Raw genomic sequence first — 17,940 nt, 5'->3', positions numbered from 1 at the left:
CAAGGGAAACCTCCAGTCTCTTTTCGGCCGGCACCAGGGTTTCATGCCTACTCATGTACAGGTTTAGCAACCTCCAACTCTGGTTTCCCATTACGTGTGAATGTGGCCAATGGAATTCTAAAGGGAGGTTGGCCCATTTGGCAGTGCCATTGAATTTCTGCACACAAATGTCATGAGCACCACTAGACTGGTCAGCCCATTCGTTCTACACAGAATGGAGCTCAAATCATTCGGAAAGGGAAAGGAAGAGGAAGAGCCCAAAGCACTGGCCACATCTTCCATCCCACGGTGCATTCGATGTGACACCTATGGAGAAAGATAAGCATCTGGAGTCCTTTTGAATTCCGAATTCCATTCAGCTGTTCCTTCCTTGCTTTCCCTCTGGCATCTCAGTGGTCTCTGCCTTTCATAAGGAATGTTGTCCCTGGGAAAGTGTTGGGGTTTTTAAAAATCAGTTGCAGGCTTCTGTGTTAAATAGCTCCCATATGCAACATTTTGAGAGTTGTATCCCCACATCTGTGCGGAACAATCAACTATCCCCATGATACCGAGGGTTAGGGGAGATGGATGCGTGGGGAAAGCAAAGGACCCAGAAGGGAGGAAATCTTGGATTTGGTTGCGAGTTTGGCTGCAGTCTCACTGCGTCCGACCTTGGGCAAGGCTCTCCTAGCACTTCATCAGATTAGTTTCCTTTAATTCCTTTACAAAGGGAAGGATATATATCTGCCTTAGGAGATGACAGATTCAGACTCAGTTTTCCTGGTTGGGATTTTGATTTATATGCTGCCTCTTAATGTCTTGTTACAGCACATGCTAGAATCTGCAGCTACCAGTTCCCACCATGTGATAGAGCGATGTGGTTTCTGACGCCTCTTGCCCCTTATTTCCGGCTGCTAAAGCTCATTAAACACAGCTTTGGAAATGTATGGGAAACGGACCACATCCTAAGGTTACTTTCCCACTTGGACAATCGTTTTCTTGCTTGCTTGGTTTCTAGGGTTGTCCTGGAGCACAGAGATGAAGTGACTGAGCTTAAAAGGCCCTGGTTCAAACCCCTTCTTGCTATGAACTTAGGGGAAGCACTGTTTTCTCCATCGCAGTACCCACTTCTGCAATGTGGCAATCATAATACTGTCCTACATTACAGGGTTGCTGTGAAGATTACTAAGCTAATGTATGCAGAATGTTTTGAATACTCTAAAGCAGGGGTTCTCAACGTTGAGTCCCCAGATGTTATTGGACTTCAACTGCCATAATCCCCAGCCCCAGTGCCCTTTGGTTGGGTATTATGGGAGTTGAAGTCCAATAACATTGGGGGATGCAATGTTGAAAATCCATGCTCTAAAGCACCATTAGGGGCAAACTATTTCTTTATTTACATTTATATCCCATTCTTTCTTAAGAGTCCAGAGTGGTGGACATGGTTATGTTTAGCCTCACAATAACTCTGTGTGGTAGATGAAACAGAGATATGTGAGTCACCCAGTGACTTTCATGGTTTTATGAGGATTTGAACTCAGGACTCACTGGTCCTAGTCCAACCCTCAAACCATTACACCACACTGCTTCTCACATGAACAATGGCAACTACTGAAGTGGTTCTGCAAGATGCAGACACTATATACAGCCAGATTTGAGTTTCAGCACCTCCCATATTAAAAATGGACTAGAGTTGGGACAAAGGCAGCTGCCTTCTACTGAGTCAGACCATTGGTCCATGTAGCTCAGTCTACACAGACTGGCAGCAGCTTCTCCAAGATTACAGGCAGGAGTCTCTCTCAGCCCTGTCTTGAAGGTGCCAGAGATGGAACTTGAAGCTTTCTGTGTGCAAACAGGCAGGTGCTCTTCCGAGAGTGGCCCCATCATCCCAGATCGGCCCCATCCCCTGAGCAGCTCACACCTGTCTCCCATCCAAATGCAAACCAGGGTGGACCCTGCTTAGCAAAAGAGACAATTCATGCTTGCTACCACAAGACCAGTTGCTACCTTTCATGTTAACCTTTCATGCAGAAGGAGATGGTGCATTCACTGTGCCTCTAGCCTGTACCTTCCTCTCATGGGACTTTACTACACCTGTGCAGCCTAAAAAATGTTGGATCCAAACTGACAGATAAATCATCAGGAGCCCCACCACACCCCACAGCCACCAATTGTTGAGTTGAGTCATGTCAGATCGAATATCCGACATTTTCCCACAGTTTCCAGCATTCCTGTCAGACCCAAGCAGTGTTCCCTCTAATTTTTGTCATCTCTGCAAAACATGAGTTTTGTTTTGGGTGGAAGTATCAAGGCAGCTGTGCACCCATGCATTCAGAATGGGGCCTTCCTGACTCAACCTGATGCACATGCACATGCACATGCCTTTGAGGGAACACTGGCCCCAAGTTAATTACCCACTCCGGCACCTCTCAGCTGAGAGGCCCCATGTGGGCCATCCTCTATAATAAAGAGCTTGAGTCTGATCCCGTGTCCCTGCCCGTGTCTTTCTCGGCCGTTCTGGGCATGCGCAGAGTGCATGCCCAGAACGAACGTCCGAAAAAGATACAGCCGCAGGGACACAGGCGGCCATGTTGGGTCCCGGTAAGCAGCGAGGGGAAGCAGCAGCAGCAGGAGGCGGCGGCGACTGGAGCTGATGCCGGCCGTGGCGGGCCACCAGGGACCAATGGCGGCGGCGGCCGCCTCGACGGGACAACGGGGCAGCAAGTGGGGCCCATGGCGGCGGCAGCGGCCACGGAGGGGCGACAGTTGGTGGTTGCGGGGCTGGCCCGTCAGCGGACGGGCAGCCCGCAGTGGGCCCCGATACCAGGGGCTGAAGGTGGAAATGGGGGGAGCGGTGGCTGGCGACTGGGGCCGATGCCGGCTGTGGTGGGCCGGCAGGGATTGATGGTGGTGGCAGCCGCCGCGATGGGACAACAGGGCGGCGAGTGGGGCCCATGCCAGCGGCGGCGGCTGCAGAGGAGCGACAGTTGGTGGTTGCGGGGCCGGCCCAGCAGCGGACGGGCAGCCCGCAGTGGGCCCCAATACCAGGGGCTGAAGGTGGAAATGGGGGGAGCGGTGGCTGTCCGGCAGTCGGCCGCAACGACGGACAAGTGGCGGCAGCGGCCATGGCAGGCCGCGTGGTGTGGCGGGCCCACCGCGGCCGGCATCAGGCCCAGTCGCCACCTCCTGCTGCTGCTTCCCCTCACCGCTTCCAAAAATGTAAACTGTAAACTGTTTGCCGCCCAGGAGGAGGAGCGGAGGGCCGGTAAGATAAAAATTTAAAAATGGGGGGAGGGCAGGGGGGAGGGGCAAGAGGGAGTGGGGCAGTGGGGAGGGGCAAGAGGGAGTGGGGGAGGGGGAGGGCAAGAGGGAGGGGGCAGGGGGGAGGGGGGAGGGCAAGAGGGAGTGGGGCAGGGGGGAGGGGAAGAGGGAGTGGGGCAGGGGGGCAAGGTCAAGAGGGAGTGGGCGAGGGGGAAGGGCAAGAGGAAGTGAGGGAGGGGGAGGGCAAGAGGGAGTGGGGCAGGGGGGAGGGGCAAGCGCAAGAGGGAGTGGGGCACTCTTGGTGGCGGCGGCGAAACTCTCCCCTACTAGCGCCCGTTATTTTAACGGGCTTGAAAACACTAGTTTTAACATAAATGGCCAGCACATCGCCTCTCAGTTGAGAGGTGACTCAGTGGACATTTAACTTGGGTCTGGTTGGAATGTCGAAACTCCGATGGAATTCAGACACAACAGCAGGGAGCTCAGTCGGAGGTTCCGACTGTCAGGGCTCCCTGCTGCCATGTCTGAACAAATTCTGATAATGCCGGGCACAGAGCATATCAGGCCTGACATGCCTGTCAGGCCGACATGACTGCACAGCCCGAGATTATTGTCCATAGCCAATGAAAAGATGGAGGAGGGTGCACTGAAGGAGCAGAGAAGGAAGTGGCATTCTTATGACGGAGATGGAAGTGAGGAGAGACAACACCATTGCACCTTCTCTTGTGGTACCATGCATGCTGACGCTCCAGGCAAATTCTCTAGGCTGCAGCCTGGCAAACCTACAGGGAACAACCACTCCCTCTCTCTCCCCTGCTCTCAGTGGCTCCAACGGCAAGCATTCTCCGGACGCCTCAAGGAGCTGCTTTCTCGGCCGCTGTGCACGGAGCCAAGCCTGTCACTTGCCTGATGCTGTTTCCTTAGTAAAGATGTTTTAGACTAAATTAGTGGCATTGCTTGCCAAAATATTTGACAACACTGAGCATGTCTTGGCAAGGCTCCAGGCTCCTTTTTTTTTTTTTTTTTTGGGTGGAAAAAATTATTCTACTCATACAAAGATCAGCATCAATTTGCATGCCGCTGCCACTACAATCCAGATGACGGAGGAGGGAGCAGGAGAAGGAAGGATGGATGCAGCCAATAAGCAGTAGTGCAACATTTATTTATTTGCTTGCTTGCTTGCTGTACAATTATGTGTAAAATTACAATAAGTACCCAATGAATATCAATTCAATAAAATTCACAAATAATCCTTATTAGTTGTAATTGATAATAATAACATAATTGATTAATAATTGATATATTAATATCAATTCACTTAAAAAAAATACTAATAATCCACAACATAATCATCAACAGCAGCAATGCCAGGATCTTAGTCCCTCCAGAGCTCAGCATGCTTAAGGTCACAACTAGGGTTGCCATATTCAAGCTTCCCAAATCCAGGTGGCCTAATTTGCATATGATGCAAATTATGTGGCAAACAATTTGCATTTTATTTATTTATTTATGTGAGATTTGTATACTTCCCCTCCTTCTCTTCCCTCCCATGGCTTCGGATCCAGAGTAAAATCCAGGCAATCTGGTGAGCACATTTGAAATCTGTATAGTAAAAGGTGAAAGATTTATATGATCTGAAGAAAAACCAGAGTATCCATGTAGATCCAGGAGGAACTGAGGAGCCGGGTGGAGGAGCCAGAATCTGGGGGCTACCCTAAATTCTGAGGGACATGGCAACCCTCGTCACAACACAAGAAGTTCAGTCCCTGACATCTTCAGCTAAAAGGATCTCAAGGACTTTCTGCCCCTCCTCTTGTTGACCACCTCAGCCAGCCCCACAGAAGGGTCCTTAAGGTGAGGAGAGCTGGTCTTGTGGTAGCAAGCATGAACTTTGCTAAGAAGGGTCCACCCTGGTTTGAATTTGAATGGGAGACTACATGTGAGCACTGTAAGATATTCCCCTTAGGGGATGAGGCCGCTTTGGGAAGAGCATCTGTATGCTTGCATGCAGAAAGTTCCAATTTCTCTCCCAGCCATCACCAGATAGGGCTGGGAGATATTCCTGCTTGTAACCTTGGAGAAGCCATTGCCATTCTGTATAGACAGACAATACTGAGCAACAAGGACCAATTGTCTGACAGTATAAGGCAGCTGCCTATGTGCCTATGGGCTTAAGGGCTGCCTCAGAAGCAGATGTGGCCTGCTTTAGTGCAGTTACTAGCTGACTCTGCACAGAGCATCTGTGCGCTCTTTGGGGCCAGCGGTTACCTCTGCCCCACCACTTCTGCACCAGTTTCTGCTTCCAGGCCCAGCCACCTCTCCTCCCCACTGTCAATTTCACCCCCCCACCGCCACTTTCTTCCCCCACTCCTGGGCCTTGCCTCCATGGCCGGGCCGGGTCCACCACCTCTGGCCTCCACGGCTGGGCTGCCACTGTGACAACTAATCCTCCTGGGTGCACCTCAGCCAATCAGGAGCGTCTGCTGCCCAGCCAATCAGGTGGGCTCTGGGACGCACATTCCAAGGCACACCCAGGAGAATCTATATTATTAATTCTCCAAGATGGGCCATGCGTGGGGACGTGGTAGAAAGGAGGCGATTGGCTGACAGAGTTTGCAAGCAGAAGAACCTGATTGGGCAGTGTGGATTCCATATGCAGATAGGGATAAGGAGCCTGTGAGAGCAGAAGCACCATGGTGATTGGGCAGTGGGGTTTCCATATGCAGATAGTGGGGAGGAGCCTATCTGTGATGGTTAAGGTCAGTTGGAATGCAACTGTTACGAGCAGCCATGGTGGTGACAGCAGCAGCGAGGAATGGCCTGGTCAACCACTGCTGCTGCTCCTGGGGGGAGGAGCAGGAGTGGGGCTTGGTTGAGGGTGGGGAGGTCTCTGTGTATAGGGGGCTGTAGCTTGGCTAATAGGCGGCAGCAATGCTGCAGCCACGACCAAGAAGGAGGGAGCGAGCGAGAGCGCTGCGGGGGGATGCCACAGGCTCAGTGCACAACTGCACAGATGCTCTGTGCGGGGTCAGCTAGTTAATATAATAGATTCCCCTGAACCTGGGGTCTTTTGCTATGCAAAGGAGAGCTCTGGTCATGTGATTCCCCCCCCACCCCGAGCAACAGCATCAGTATGGTGGAAGGGGTAGTCTTTCTCCTTCTCCATTGATCCAAGTGAGGGCTGCACAACTCCAGCCCTCCAGCTGTTGTGGGCTTGCAGCTGTCATCATCCCTGCCTATTGGCCACAGTGGATGATGGGAGATGTAGTCCAACAACAGTTGGAGGGCCAATGTTGTGCAGCCCTGATCTACGTGGATCCTGTACCTTGGGAAAATCATTGAGGAACATAAGAACAGCCCTGCTGGATCAGGCCCAAGGCCTATCTAGTCCTGCATTTGGTTTCCCACATTGGCCCACCAGATGCCTCTGAGAAGCCCACAGGCAAGAGGTGGATGAGGGCACGTCCTCTCTCCTACTTTCTTACCTGCAACTGGTATCGAGAGGGATCTTGCTTGTGAGGCCAGAGACGGCCTATAGCCACCAGACAAGTAGCCACTGATAGACCTCTCCTCCATGAACAATGGTGCTGCTTCCAGGCCCTTTCCTGAAGTGGTGGCTTATGGAGAGGTGTAGCAGGAAGCTCCATCTGTCCCATCTGCTGGAAGAGTATTGAATAAACAACAAGAATTGGAGGCTCTGGGAGGAGGATGCTAGTCCAAAATGATAATCTGGCACCACAGTAAGGGCGAAAAGAGTGACTTGTTTCTAAATACATATACAGTGTTTTCTGCCACCCAAGTGGCACCTAAAGTTGTGGGCAGCATAATAAATCATCAATAAAAGTTACAATAAAACAGTTTGTTGTTGTTGTTGTTGTTTTTTAAAAAAATTTTAAGCCCCTTCCAAAAACCCACAGCCTCCATTAAAGCAGCCATAAGAATAACACCCAAGTGCCAGCAGAAATAGAAAACATATTGCGCTCTCCCTCAGCCAAGGAAAAACATCTTCCTACATAGACGGTTTTCAATAACCACCAAGAAGCTAAGGAAAAAATGACCAGGAGGGTTGGGCAGCACTCTGGAGAAGAGGCAGCTCTAGGCCCTCACAGCCCTCACCTTGATAAGGAGTGGGGCACAAGGCAGCACCTGTCCTATAGATGTAAGGCACTGCAAGGCAGAGAAAGGAAGAAGGCTCCTGAAGGGATGCTGGAGGGAGACCACGGGGGCCTTTCCCAGCACTTGAAACTGGACCCAGAGCATATGCGAAGCCAGCACAGTCAAGCCAAGTTAGGAATAATGTTGTTGTTGATTTATTTTTATTTATTTTATTTATTTTATTTATATACTCCAAAGGCTCTAGGCGGTTCACCAAAATAAACCCAACAAAAACAAAATAAAACAAACTGTTAAAACAATTTAAAACGATCCAAAGAAGATTACCCCTGCTAACTGAGCAAAGAGGCACCTTCCAAAGTGGTGATTCTCTTCTATTTAGCAGGGGGAGAACAACTGGCCCTCTCCAACCTCAGCACAGCATCCCTCCGGTGTGGTGTCTGTCTACTTTATGTTTCTTTTTAGATGGTGAGCCCTTTGGGAACAATGGCTCATCTTCTTTATTATTTAGGAACATAGGAAGCTGCCATATACTGAGTCAGACCACTGGTCTATCTAGCTCAGTATTGTCTTCACAGACTGACAGACTGTCACAGACTGACAGACTGCAACCTCTCCCAGGTTGCAGGCAGGAATCTCTCTCAGCCCTATCTTGGAGAAGCCAGGGAGGGAACTTGAAACCTTCTGCTCTTCCCAGAGCGGCTCCATCCCCTGAGGGGAATCTCTTACAGTGCTCACACTGCTAGTCTCCCATTCAAATGCAACCAGGGCAGACCCTGCTTAGCTAAGGGGACAAGTCATGCTTACAACCACAAGACCAGTTCTCCTCCTCAGAGGAGAAAAATATAGGAAAAATCTTTTTTCTATGCAAACTGCTTTGCAAACCTTTGTTGGGAAACGGTATATACATAGTAGTAGTAGTCAATCCTAGAGGTTACCAGAGAGTGCGGCACAGTTCTGAGGTCATTAGCTTCAAGGAACGGATGGATGAGCCCTACAACTCATGTCAGCTCTAGGATATGGCAAATTGGGGCGATTGCCCCCCGGCTCGCCTTTACAGAGGCCCCATAATGTGCTGCCCTCCACCAGCCCCACCCCTTGCCTCAACCCTCCTTGCCTCTTGGCCGGAGTCCAGAGACATCACCCCCTTCCCCCTCGCTGGTTTAGGCTGCCTAGTGCCGTCAGACCCTTTTGCTGAAGCAGTAGCAACGTGCACCCACCGATTGCTTTCCCCGCTCAGGGTCACTTGTCTGACACTTGCTGCTAGCTGCTCTAGCAGCAGAGACTCCCTCACACCAGCACTAAGCTGGAAGGACTTCATTGCCCCCATTCAGTTATCCCGCTGTCCTTTCTTCTGTGGGATGCTTGAAGGGAGGGAACCAAGTACTACATGCACAGTACTGGGGAGAGTGACAGAGGGGTGGGTGAGCGGGTTGCTGCGGTTGGAGCTGCCCACGGCAACAGCGGAGCTCCAGTGGGCAAAGCAGCCCAATGCGTACTGCAGCAGAACAGAGTGCATGCTGGGAGACGGAGGCCAGTGAGAGGGAAGAAGGGCAGAGACAGGAGGTGAGGCAAGAGGGAAGAAGAGGGGCAGTGTCAATAGCCTCTGGCCAAGGGGCATTGCTGGCAAGGCAGGGAGGTAAGAGCAGGGAAGCAGGGGGGATAACGATATGCAAATGCAAAAGGGCTGCATACTCCTCTAGGGACAGAGCCTTGCAAGCTTTGAAAGTGCACAGTGGGGCAGGAAGGGGGGACGATTGCCAGCAGCTTCCTCCTCTGTCCCCGCGCTCCTTGCAAGGATTGCAAGGAGTGTGAGAAGAGGCACTCCTTGCAAAGCTTAGAAGAGTCAGACCAGTCCTTAAGAGCTGCTCTGATGGCGGTGGAGAAAAACATCTTCCGTTCTGCAGGGCTGGCACCACAAGGGTTTTGCCTGCTTGATAAGATCACGGGAGGGAGTTCTGCTCAATGTACCAAGTATGAGGGAGGCTCCGCTGTCGTGCACGTGGGACAGGGCCTTCTTGGTGATTGCCCCCAGGCTTTGGAATGCTCTCTCACCAGGCATCTGCCCCTCAGCTTCCATAACAGCTTCTAGAAAGCAAGTAAAAACATAGAGTTTTTAAACTCAGGCTTTTAGATGAGTGTTATGTTCTGTGTTGCTGCTGCTCTGGATATTGTGTTTTGTTGTTTTGTTGTGCCTATGTTTTTAACTTTGTTTGATTTATTCTATTTCTAATATTGATTTCTAATATTTGTATTTAAGTGTTTAATATATTTGTATAGTTTTAAAGATATTGTAAACCGCCTTGGGATTATTATTATTTTTTAATGAAAGCCAGTATACAAAGCTGACAATCAATCAATCAATCAATCAATCAATCAATCAATCAGCAAGCAAATAAATAATCTGTCACCTAGGGCAACTGACTCATCTTATCAAAGGGCCACCCCTGGGCAATTCTCAGCATTCAATGCTAGATGGAGCTTCCCAATCAACTTCAAAGGCAGTGATCAATATAAGAGGATACAAAAGCATGGATGACTGAGGCCAAAACCCACGTCTGAGAGAAACAGTCACAGATGAAAAGGGAAAATGAACTTTCAAAGAGAATCCAGCCTCTCCCTGACACCTCACCAACCTCAACCAAGTATATTTCATCCTGTCCCATTTCACAGTCTGCACCACATCCTTGGCTAGGGAAAGTGCTACTATCCATCGGATGTTTGAAACCATCTGTTATGTGACTGTAACTGTCAACTGGAATTCATATCCAGGACAGATCCAAGTCCCTTTTCTTCCCCCTGCCCCCACAGCCACCCTGTTTATAGTGGGGAAGAAGAGGGCCTTGGAGCTCTCTTTCTTGCTCAGTTTCTCAGATTTTGGATATGAGTTCAAAATCTTCATGTGAAAAAGCTACAATCGCAAGAGAGTGCTAGGAGAAATATTCTGAAAGACATCCTGTGCAACATTCCACAGGCCTTTTAATAGAGCATGCATGCAGATACTGTATACAAGAGCGTTCTTGCACAAGATGCAATAATTGTGAAAAAGCATTTATGCAATGGATGGTCATTATTTCCAATGGCTGTCCATCATTGTATTAATAGTACGGCTTAAAGGGAAGACTAGGCCTCACTTAGAGCAACTGATCGGAGGGTGGGCCTTTCCTAATAAGGTAGAAAGTCTGGGAAATTCAGAGCCGAGGGACCAGTCCAGAGGACTGGGTGGGAACTACCCACACAGGCACCTACTGAAGAAGAGAAAGTATTTCTCTGTTGGTTAGTTCTGTCCAGGAATGGCCAGAGGAAGCAGCAGGCTGAGAACTGTTGGGGAAATTGGAAGGCCACGGCCTGTGAGTAATAAGTGAAGACCAGTTCAGTTAGACCCATGAGGGAAGTTATTTTTCTTTACTGTACTGCTTGGAATCTAAGTTGCCTGGTTTAATGGAAACTGTCCCTCTTACAATAGGAACCAGCAACGCTGCAGCCGTGACCAAGAGGGGTGAGGGGGATGGAGTAAAAGGATGAAGGAGTGACCAAGAGGGGTGAGAGGGATGAAAGCAACCAGCTGGAGTAGGAGAAACAGGAGTGATGTGAGGATGGAGAGATCTCTGAGGTGAGGGGGCTGTGGCAGGGGGTGAGAGGAGCAATCAAGTGCTAGTACACAGATGCTCTGCATGGGTTAAGCTAGTTATTGTTATTCATACAGTTGTTTTCTTTTAATCTAATAATACATCCTTGTTAGTGAAATGTGCTCCATTTTGGGTCTGCCATAGTCACAGACCTTTGGAGGCCTAGGACTGCTCAGCCCTTCTAGGGAGGGTCTTGCCCCTTTAACCTCCCCAAGGGATCTTATGTGGAAAGGGTGGGTTTTCCCACATGAAAATAAAGTGGATGGTGGCAGCCTACTTGAATCCCTTGCAGTCAAGGATTCACCTCAGCAAACCACCGCCCCCCACCCCCCGGCTCTGGTAGGAGTCATGACAGTTGTGCAAGTGTGTTTGTGCAGTTATTGTACATTGTGCAAGAGCGCACTTGTGCATCTGCATACATGTTCTGTTAAAAGGATGTGCAGAATGCCAGCATCTGTTTATCTGGAAACAAGATACTGCTGTATTTGGACCCCAGCCTAAGCCAATTGGCCTCTTTTTAAGTTCTCTCTCTCTTCTTATCCTACATGTTTTGGATAAGAACAGTGTCTTATCAAATAGTTTTTGCAGATCAAAAAGGAAAAGACAGGAGCATATGCTGCTGCTTTGTTTGCAGTAGCTGCTGAAAAAATGTAGAGGAAAGTGTGTGAAAGCCTATATTTTATTGGACTGATTTTTATAGGTAATTGTATTTATCATCTCTGTGTATTGCTTATGATGATAGATTCACTGACGGTTAGAACCCATTGCTAAGGCCATAAAGTTATTGACATTTCTAAGATGCCATCTTCACCTCAAGTATTCAAACACTGAATTTTCTTATTTAGAATTTAGATTCCAACTTTTGATGTTTCAGGTTGAAGCAATGAGGGTGTTTTTCCCATTTAGAGAGCTTTCAGCTTTTGAAATGTGTGTGGGAAGGGAGAGAATTTAATTTGAATTGTTGTGACGAGACTTGAATTTCATCCAAAGAACCCCTAGCTCTTCAAACTCATATCAAATATCTCTTAAATACCAGATATTCACAGGAAATATCAGATCAGTGTTTGAACTGTTCTCTCTGAGGAGAGATAGTTAGCATTATTGTTGTTTGTTACTCCCCGCCCCCAAAGACTTTAATGAAAGCGGGGCTGAAAGTTCTCTGAGAACTTTCAGCTAAACTGAGGAGGGAGCCCAGAAGTGAAAGAGGGATAAATTGGCCTGCACGTTTCACTGATCTTGTGCCTTTCACTGCCACGGACACTCATTTCATAGTAATGTCCACAAAACTCCTCTTGATTATCACTGTCCACCATCAGCAAGAATCATTTTGCCCCAGAAAGCCCTTCAGAAAGCTGCTGTAGTGCTATTCGCATTATGCTGGTCTTGTGGTAGCAAGCATGACTTATGCCTTCTCCTGATCATGTTGACATGGAGAAAAATATTTGGGTGTCATCTGCATACTGATAACACCCTGCACAAAATTTCCTGATGATCTCTCCCAGCGGTTTCATGTAGATGTTAAACAACATCAGAGACAATATGGAGCCCTGAGGGACACCATACCAAAGTTCAAAATTTGAAGAATGACAGTCCCCGAGGGCCACCATCTGGAATCTGCCTGAGAGGTAGGAGTGGAACCACTGCAAAGCACCCACCCCAACTGCCTCAGATGCTCCAGAAGGATACTATGGTCAATAGTCTCGAAAGCCACTGAGAGATCCAAAAGGACCAACAGAGTCACACTTCTTCTGTCAATTCCCAATTGGATATAATCCATCAGGCCGACCAAGGCAGTCTCTACCCCATAGCCCACCCAAAAGCTGGTCTGAAATGGGTCTAGATATTCAGTTTCATCCAAGACTACCTGGAGTTGGGAGGCCACCACCCTCTCAATTACCTTGTCCAGCCACGGAAGGTTGGAGACAGGCCTATAGTTGCTTAACTCTGAGGAATCCAGGGCAGGCTTCTTCATAAGTGGTCTAATAATTGCCTCCTTAAGACAAGGAGGCATCCTGCCCTCCCACAGAGAAGCATTTATTATCTCTATTAGGCCTTCTACAACAACCTCCCTGCCGGATCGTATTAGCCATGTCAGGTAAGGGTCAAGAGAACAGGTTGTAGGCCGCACCGTTACAAGCAGCTTGTCCACATTCTCACGAGTCACAAACTGGAACTGATCCAGCCTGAGCAAATAAGAGGAGTTTCTGGACACCTCCAATTCAGACACTGCAATAATTGTGGGGTCTAAATCCAAGTCAGCCTGAATACGAGATATTTTATATTTTTTAAAAATGCATTATACATATCACAGCAGGTAATAGATTGTTCCAAGTCGTGATTCAATGGAGGAGGGGCCCTCTCACAACCCTGAACAACTCCTCTGGATGTGAACTTGCGGACGCAATATGTGCTCAAAAGAATTGCTTCTTTGCTGCCAGAGCATAGATCTTCAAATGTGCTCTATGTTGTAATCTGTCGTATTCGAGTCGAGTCTTCCTCCACTTGCACTCTAGTCATCTATCTCACTGCTTCAGCCCCCATAGTTCTTCGGTATACCACAGGGCCAATTCTGAAGTGGGTCGAAGAGGACACTTAGGAGCTAACGTGTCCACTGCCCTGGTGAGTTGATTATTCCAATTCTGCACCAAAGTGTCGACAGGGTCACCAGCAGAGCCAACACTAAATCCCTCCAAGGCTTCTTGGAATCCTATTGGATGCAATAACCTTCTCTGGCAGATCATCCTAATGGGCCCCTCACCCCTGCGAAGGTGGGGTGTGACTGTGAGTCCAACCTTAACCAGATGGTGGTCCGTCCATGGCAATGGGGAAATCACAGGAGTCCCCACCCATGGAACACCACCCTGTTCAGAGTGAAAGACCAGATCAAGCATGTGACCAGCAATGAGTGTGGATCCCAAGGCCCCTTGAGATAGGCCCATAGTTGTCAAAGTGGACATAGAAGTCCTCCACCACCACAAGCGTGGGGGACTCCAATGCCAAACTTGAGACCAAGTCCATCAGCCCAGTTAGGGACTCCATTCAGCAGCAGGGTGATCGGTATACCAACAGAAGTCCCAGTCTATCCCTGGTCCCCAAACTTAGGTGCACGCATTCAATATGGTCAGACACCAACAAGGATCCTAGTCAGGGAGATGTTATTCTTATAGACCACAGCACTTCACCTCCCCGCCCACATTCCCACACCTGCTCCTCAACAGAGTACCCTGGAGGGAGAAGCTGGGACCAGACTGGGCTACCAGCCTCCCCCAACTAAGTATCTGTGATACATACCAGGTCTGCCCCTTCATCCAGAAACAAGTCATGGATGGTTTCTGACTTATTCTGGACAGACCTGGCATTACAGAGAAGAAGGTGAGGGTCTTTGGGAGGTTGGCACTTATCCCCAAGGTCAAAGAGCTGGCCGGTCAGCCGGAAGGAGAAACAGCTAATAGGTTTTTATTTCTCTTTCCCTGCCAATGGCTCACTGACTTGCCAACATTACTTCTTCTGTTCCCCACCACCACTGAAATAGTCACCCCACAGTCAGTGGACACACCCCCTGTCTCTCCATCCTCAGACAAACCAAGACACATCCGAAAACCCCAGGGCCTGAAAGTAACAGAAGCCAAAATAAGAATACTAGGTCTTCACCCTCATTGTCCCCCAAAGTGGCTCCCCCAAAGGGGCAACCCCCTTTGGTGTCATCCCTTCCTGGCCCATGTAGACAATACTGATAGCTTCCTATATTCCTAAGCCCAGATAGAAGTAGGCTGTCTGACCCCTGCAGGGGTGGTGGGCCTATTAGAATGGCCCACCCCAAAAGGCTGTTGGATCTAGAAGGATTCCAAAGGGCCTTGGTGGGCTTAGGAGTTGGTTCTGCCGCTGATTCTGTCAAAGCCCTGATGGATACCTAGAACAGGGAACTTTCCAGGGGAGTAGACACACACTCCTAAGTGTCCTCTTGCTCCTAAGTGTCCTCTCAGAACGGCTTCAAAATTAGTTGCATGATATATGGAAGAGCTACAGGGGCTGAAACACGTAGGTAGACGAGTGGAGTGCAATTGGAGGAGGACTCATCTTGAATTCGATAAGACACAGCATAGAGAGTCCATTTGAAGGCCTATGCTGTGGCAATACATGCAGCAAGGAAGCAATTTTATTCTGTGTGTATTGTGTCTTCGGGTTTTCATCCAGCAGAGCTGTTCCAGATTGTTAGGGGATTAACTCAAGCCCCTTCTGTTTCAAATCTGTTTCCAGAAACAATTTCTCACTGTGACACATTCAATGAGTTCTTTGCAGATAAAATCTCTCACATTCGGGCTGATATGGACTCAAATATTTCTTCAGAGCCAGTTAGGGAGGTGTCCCGCAATCTCTCTTGCAAGATTAGATTGGGGCAGTTTCAGTTTGTGACTCTTGAGGATGTGGACAAGAAGCTTGGAATGGTACGGCCAACCACCACCTGTTCTTTGGATCCTTGCCCAACATGGCTGATTTCATCTTGCAGGGAGGTTTTTGGAGCTGGCCTAGTTGATATCATTAATATCTGACTGAGAGAGGGCAGGATGCCACCTTCTCTTCCTAAGAAGCCCACTCTGGATCCCCTGGTGATGGATAATTATAGGACAGTTTCCAACCTTTCATGGTTGTGTAAGATGATTGAGTGGGTGGTGGCTGGCCAGCTCCAAGCAGTCTTGGAGGAAACTAATTATCTAGACCAATTTCAATTATCTAGAATATCTAGACCCATTTAGGTTATCTAGACCAATTATCTAGATTATCAATTATCTAGATCATCTATACCTACAAAGATTAGAATCCTTTGGTCAATGGTTTTTCCCATGACACTCTATGGACGTGAAAGCTGGACTTTGAAGAAGCAAGATAGAAGAAACATTGACGCTTTTGAACTTTGGTGCTGGAGAAGACTTTTGAAGATACCATGTACAGCCAGTAAAACAAACAAATGGATCCTAGAACAAATCAGTCCTGAATTTTCACTCGAGGCACAAATGACCAGGCTTAAGCTATCATACTTCGGACACATTATGTGAAGATGCAGCTCCCTTGAGAAGTCCATAATGCTGGGAAAAGTTGGAGGAAAGAGAAGATGAGGACAACCAGCAGCAAGGTGGATGGACTCGATTACAACAGTAATGAATGCATCACTGAGAGACTTTAAAGGCCAACTTGAAGTCAGATCATCCTGGAGAGAATCTATCTATGTGGTTGCTAAGAGCTGACACTGACTTGACAGCACTTAATCAATCAATCAATCAATCGGATTATCTAGACCCATTTAGGGTGGGCTATGGCATAAAACTCTTAGTGCTTTTTTGCACTTCTACTATACTAAAGGAAGCCAGTATATACCTATGGCACCCCAGGTATTTCGGGCTAGGATTGTGGCTCAATTACTTTTTAGAGCCTCATCATGGATACAGGGGGTAACAATTGAATTGGAGAGAGTACAGTCTATATTCCTAAGAGCAATCTTTGCAGTGCCTAGGTGTGTGCCATGTTCTGTTCTTTGCCTGGAATCTGGGTCTTTTTCTATAGTCTGTATTGGGAATCCACTTTTGTTGGATGGATTAAACTCTGTTTAGAGATTTGGGAATTTTCTTTTTTCTGTTACTTATGGTTGGACTCTTATCCAAACCCCTGGCTATCTTATATAAACAACAAAATAATGCAAGTGGGACTCTCTCCTTCTGAACTACTTACTCTGGAGAATAATAAGGTGAAGGAAATACTATTTCTATAGTTGCATGACATTGAACGTCAGGAACTTACGTCTTCGGCTAACAGGACCTGCTCTCCCTTACATTTTGGGATTTCTCCCCTATGGGAGATAGAGGTGCAAATTATCTAACAACGCTTCACTTCTCCAAGTTTCGGGTTGCATTTGCTCGGGCTCGCTTAAATGTGCTGCCCTCCTCTCTTTTGGAAAGGTGGTTCGCTAAGGATTCTTCAGCTAAGGATTCTTCAGTTTTCTACCCTTGTGGCTCTGGCCTCCTGCAAACTGTTACCCATGTTTTGTTATATTGCTCTTTGTATCGAGGTGCTAGAGAAGAACTTATTTCCCCCCTGTTAGTTAGATTTTCTGGAAGGTGTGAGCTTTTTTATACACAATATTGCCTTGCGGATACTGGCTGTGAAATCACAAAAGTGGTGGCCAATTTTTTTTATATTGCTATGAGATTAAGGTCTCAATTTTAGGATTTGTTTTACTGTTTTTTAAGTACTCTATCCTGGATGCTTGTATACTGTTTTATTGTGTGTAATTATCAGTCACTATTTGTGTATATTAGTTATATTTGTTATTCTGATTTTTATCTCTTGGCTGGCCAACGGCTGTAATAAAAACTGACTGACTGAAAGGGTGGGCTATGGGCTTGAGACAGCTTTGGCCGGCCTTCCAGATGATCTTCGCCAGGGAATTGATAGAGGGAGTGTGACTTGGCTCTTTTGGATCTCTCAGCAGTTTTTGATTCCATCAACCATGCTATTCTGTGGAGTCCCTCAGGGTTCCATTCTGTCACCAATGCTTTTTAACATCTACATGAAATTGCTGTGTGCCTCACCAAATCATCAGGGGATTTGGTCCTGGGTGTTAATTTTAATCTGGTTTACGTTGTTGTTTTTTTTAATTATTGTTGTTGTTTTCTGATGTGTTTTTGATTTTAATGTAAACCACCCTGAACCACTTTTGCACATGGAAATCCTCATCTCAAAAAGTTAAATTAGCATTTGGAAAGTTGCTTGGATTCACAATATTTCTGAGAATTTTCATTTCAGCGTTGACTGCCCTTTAGAGATTATTGGAGGCAAGGTAGATGGCTGATGCTCTTGCAGAGTCTCCTAGGCTATTCCCTTCTCATGAAGTCACAGTCTCTATCCTGACCTCCTTGCAGCCTGAGCAGCTGCAAAGAGGCTTTGAAGTGAAACCGGAGGAGCA

The 17,940-nt window shown here is 47.8% G+C and overlaps 1 long non-coding RNA gene across 6 annotated transcripts in view; it reads right to left on the bottom strand.

Annotated features, from left to right (window-relative positions):
- Positions 1 to 279: 279 nt before the first annotated feature.
- The window catches only part of LOC128351584 (uncharacterized), a 58,327-nt gene continuing 40,666 nt past the window's right edge, over positions 280 to 17,940 (bottom strand). Inside the window, exons 3-5 of one of the 6 annotated variants that reach the window (XR_008319891.1) lie at positions 9,325 to 9,441; positions 6,726 to 6,899; positions 280 to 306 (exon numbers count right to left, since the gene is read on the bottom strand). This is a non-coding gene — a long non-coding RNA (uncharacterized LOC128351584). Of the gene's footprint in view, positions 307 to 4,392; positions 4,843 to 5,307; positions 6,900 to 8,217; positions 9,442 to 17,940 lie in introns of those variants that run through there. The other 5 variants (XR_008319890.1, XR_008319892.1, XR_008319889.1 and 2 more) reach the window with 5 other exon arrangements.

This window comes from Hemicordylus capensis, chromosome 3 (assembly GCF_027244095.1).
Source record: "Hemicordylus capensis ecotype Gifberg chromosome 3, rHemCap1.1.pri, whole genome shotgun sequence".
In the NCBI taxonomy this organism is placed as follows: domain Eukaryota; kingdom Metazoa; phylum Chordata; class Lepidosauria; order Squamata; family Cordylidae; genus Hemicordylus; species Hemicordylus capensis.
Note: the sequence above shows the minus strand (reverse complement) of the source record. Positions and strands in the feature narration are given on the sequence as shown.